Source organism: Dromaius novaehollandiae, chromosome 28 (genome assembly GCF_036370855.1).
Source record: "Dromaius novaehollandiae isolate bDroNov1 chromosome 28, bDroNov1.hap1, whole genome shotgun sequence".
Classification (NCBI taxonomy): domain Eukaryota; kingdom Metazoa; phylum Chordata; class Aves; order Casuariiformes; family Dromaiidae; genus Dromaius; species Dromaius novaehollandiae.
This window is the reverse complement of record NC_088125.1, coordinates 4,361,863-4,366,688: the sequence shown is the minus strand read 5'-3', so window position 1 is coordinate 4,366,688 and position 4,826 is coordinate 4,361,863.

Below are 4,826 nucleotides of genomic sequence, written 5' to 3'. Positions count from 1 at the left end.
CAAAAGGGAAGAAATCCATAACTGTGTTCATCGGGTAGATCCGATATCTTTCTCAGTCCCTGAGAGGGCCGAGCGTGAATGAATTCTGTAATTCAAGATAAAGAAGCAACTGTGAGTGTCCGAAAATGAAAGACCTCACAGTGAGTAACTGCGTGGTTAAGGTTACCTGTGGACAAAAAGGGGGCTGGAACACACTGGGAGATGTATCGGGCTGTCCTGTCAGCGCTGCTAGGAAACGTTGCTGTACTGGAGGGAGGTTGGGATTCTTTCATCATGAAGTAATAGCAGCTTTTGCTTTATAAGCCTCCGATGTGTAAAGCTATAATAAGGCAGCATCTGTGCTGAGACCTGAATGGTACAATATAGTCATAAATGATCTGAAAAACAGGTAAACAATGAAGTAACAAAGTTTGCCGATGACACAGAATTATTCAGGATATCCAGCCTGACTGGAATGGGTTAGAGAAGGAGCTCAAGACACAGAATACCTGGGCCATAAAATTGCAGGCAAAACTGAATGCAATGAATACAAAGGAAGAAGCTGAGGTAAAGCGACACTAAATATAATTACACAGTAGTGGGGTCTAAGCCAACTGTTTCCACTCAGGAAAAAGCTTGTGGAGTCAGTACGGGATAGCGAACTCTGCATTCACTGATGGTTAGAAAACAATAAATATTTTAAAAGGAACATAGAACAAAACATGCAAAATAAACACTTGAGCTGACCTTACTGTAAGGTACTACCACGCTTGTTCTCTACTGAACTTCACTTGTGAAGTCAAGGTTTGGTTTATTGGCTGAGATGACATACTTGCAATTGGAAGAAGGAATACTGGTCTGCCTGGATGAGAGCTAAAAATGGCCCTCGGACCTGACAGCGGCACTTGCCCTTTAACTTCTACTTCATAAATATTATGTCGTATCTCCTGGCTTTCTGGAGCAACAATTTTCCATAGGACTTAAAGTTTCTGCTCCTCAGCTGCAAAGTCACCGCATCTAATGGAGAACCTGTGGGAGCTCTCCTCAGGAAAGTGGTGCCATGCCATTTTAATGATGGTTGTATTTTTCTCTTGTCTTGGCTCTGTAAAAAAGGGAATTTAAGGACTGATAAGTGTGTTTGGAAATGAAGTAAAATTCCAGTTTAATCACTGATTAAACAAACCAGAACTGTTGGGAAGGGTCATATGAAGTTCATTGGTTGGGTGGAGATCTGAAAAAAGAAATGTCGTGTGGGTGTGTTCGCACTGTCCATGCCACCGAGGGTGCCTTCAGTCGCTGCCCTACCCCGGCGCTGCGCCCCTTCTGCGCGAGGCTCGGCAGCCGCAACAAGCAGAGGAGTCAGTCAGAGAACGCAGCCTCTCAGGAGGTGCTGCTGTGCCCAGAGATAGACCCTTTAGAGGAAATATCCAAACGGGAGGACTGAGAAGACAGAAAATATTTCTTCAGATTACCCTCCCTGGTAGAAATGGGGAGTAATTCCACTGAGACGAGTTGCATCATGCTGCTCCAGGAGCAATACGAGACAAGACACTGGCCCTTGAAAGAAACAAACACCATGAACACGTTAATAATTACACCTGAGACCATTTTCCCAGAACACGTTCATATCGTATTGAGCCGCCACCCTTTATACCTGCAATTCCCAACAATTTCTTACCAAAACAACTGAATGCCAGAAAACATTAGAATCAGTTTAAATTGATGCTGAGTTCAGAGCTGTCAGTTACAACCCAGGAAAGAGATCTTGAATCACCGGCAGTTCTCCGAAGCCACCGGCTCAGTGTGCGACAGCAGCTAGAAAAGCTTTCTGACTGTTGGCTGTTTTCCAGAATGATATCGAGGCGAGGACACAGGGCCTCGTTTCGCTGTTATATAAATCCTTGCAGCACTTGCATCTGGAGAACAGAGTGCAGTTCTGGACTGAACATCTCAAGAAGAACGTGATGGAGTTACAAGCTCCAGAGAAGGGGATGGACCAGCTGCCTTAAAAAGGAGCAAGCACAAAGACTGGCACTCTTCAGTTGAGAGAGGAGAAGGCTGAGTGGGATACGACTGAGATTTACGAAGTCATGAAGGGGGTCAAAAAAGTGAATGCAGACCTGATAGCCACCAAATCCCTCTACTGAAGAACGAGGCGGTACACTGAGACTACGAAGAGATCAATTTAAACTTTTTGACACAAGTCTGGAACCTGTGGTCACCAAATACTGTGGAGACAGACAGTATAAACAAGTTCAAAAGGAATTAGAGAAATGCACAACAGGTCCAGACACGGCTGCTAAAAGGACTGGGCAAGGATATACCGAAACATCTCTAATGTGACTACGTGGGCTGCCGGGGGGGGACGGACCACAGACAGTACTCAGGCTCATGTGCCTTCCCAAACAGCATCTCCTTTTGTCACCACTGGAGACAGGACAGTGGGCGACAGGTGACATTGTTCTGACCCAGTAGGATGTTTTTAATGTTCTAAATTAAATCCCGAAAACTTTACACACAGTTAATCAAGGCAGCGTGGCATCTCCTCACTGCTACTCTCCTCTGCCTTTCAGCCCACCCTTGCCGTTGTGTGCAAAGCCTCGCGTTACGCCGTGGCCTCGTTTAGACGCTAATCCTCCGAGCAGCTCTGCGCAGGCAGATCAGATCCCCTTGCCACACGGAGCTCTGCTTTAGTCTTTCATACACAATTTGGCTTTTCTTTATGTTATTAATTGTCTGTGATTTTGATTAGCAATCTGGGAGCTGCTGTAATGTAGATAGTTAGTGAGATAGATCATTTTATCCTTGATACTTGAATAATTAAAGTTGTAGGCACTACCGCAGTACATTTTGGATTCCTAACGTTTCCAAAGAATTACTCCATCATACATCTTTAACTCTTAAAATCATAATTTTGTCAGTATATATTCATAGAGAAAGATGCTGATTTCTCCCTTTGAAAATCTTTGTTAAGTCTATTGAAATAATAGTATTTTCTATACAGCCCTTAGTCCAAATAAATCACTAATTTCCATGGATGAGGCTACACTCTGGTATACAGAAACGGCTTGTTAGAGATGCCTGAACATTGGCTCCTGTCGTCATTCGAGATGCCCCCACCAGGAAGGGGGAAGCCACTCCAGAAGGGTACAAGGCTCCAGCTGTGCTGCGCTGTGCTGGCTGGTCCCGTGCAGGTGTCTCGGAGAGCCGAGGGTGCCCGAAATGGCAGCATTAGGCCACTGAATCAAGCTGGAAACGTCCAGCTCACATAACCTAGATAAACATGCAATTTCCTGTACAGGTCATTTAACAGCGGCACATATAAGTTTATCTGACGTGCTCTAATAACAGTGTCGCATCTGCTCTGCCTGGACATACCTGCAGACTTTCAGCACGCAGATCACCGTGCTCTTTGTTTGTTTAAGCTATGAAGACTATAATTTGTGAGCTGAATGTATTTTCTGGGCCATAATTCAGGCTTTTTACTGGAACAAGTACATTTCACATGTCAATGCTGAGATTACCATAAAAGTAATAGCAGCGCATTAAGTAGTCACTTCCTGTCGTGATGACGAGGGCACCTGCTGAAGGCTCCCGAGCAGGTCTGCGAGCGCCGACGGGGAGGCTCGGATCCGGGGCGGCTCAAAGCAGATCCCGGCTGGCGGCGTGACAGAGGCCGCGTCGGACTCAGCCTGCGCAACACCGAGAGCCCGTTGCGCAGCATCGCGTCCAGGCGGGTTTTGAGTGTCTCCGGAGAAGGAGGCTCCACCACCTCTCTGGGCAGCCTGTGCCAGTGCTCAGTTTTTCCTCATGTTCAGACGGACCTTCCTGTGTTTCGGTTTGTGCCCGTTGCCTCTTCTCCTGTCGCTGGGCACCACTGAAAAGGGCCTGGCCCCATCCTCTTGCCACCCTCCCTAAGGTATTTGTAGGCATTGGTAAGATCCCCTCCCGGCCTTCTCTTCTCCAGGCTGAACAGGCCCAGCTCTCTCAGCCCTTCCTCATAGGGGAGATGCTCCAGTCCCCTAATCACCTTCGTAGCCCTGCGCTGGACCCTCTCCAGTAGCTCCATGTCTCTCTTCCACTGGGGAGCCCAGAACTGGACCCAGCACTCCCGCTGTGGCCTCACCTGGGCTGAGGAGAGGGGCAGGATCAGCTCCCTCAACCTGCTGCCACTGCTCTGCCTGATGCACCCCAGGATGCCGTTGGCCTTCTTGGCCACAGGGGCACATTGCTGGCTCATGGTCACCCTGGTGTCTGCCAGGACTCCCAGGTCCTTCTCCGCAGAGCTCCTTCCCAGCAGCTCAGCAATTTACACGCACTTTTTTGTCACTCAGGAATTTGGTACTTCACAGATTAAGAACAATAACAAGGAGAGGAAGGAATACAAAGCACCTAAAGCTATTCCTGAAAGTATGCGGCTCAAACACCTCGAGGAGCCACTGCCGGCTGGAGAGGGAAGGCCTGCGCCCTGCTAACGAGGACGCGCTGAACGGCCGGCGTCTCAGGGACGCGGGGCGGCGAGTCTGGCTGCTGCAGCCCCTTCTGCAGCTTGCAGCAGGCTGGGCCGGGCCGCGGCGGCTCCCAAGGCCTTTCGGGCCTGGGGCTGCTGCTGGGAGACGGGGCCGCCTCTGGGGGCGAGTGTGGGGACCCCCCTCGGGGCGCACAGCCCTGCCCGGGGGCCGCCGCGGCACCAGCTGCTGCATGCGGGGCGGCGGGGGCGTGGCCAGGCCGCAGAGGGCGTGGCCATGCCTTGGAGGGCGGGGCCATACAACTGAGGGCGTGGTCAGGCCCCGGGGGGCGTGGTCAGGCCCCGGGGGGGCGTGGTCAGGCCCCGGGGGGGCGTGGTC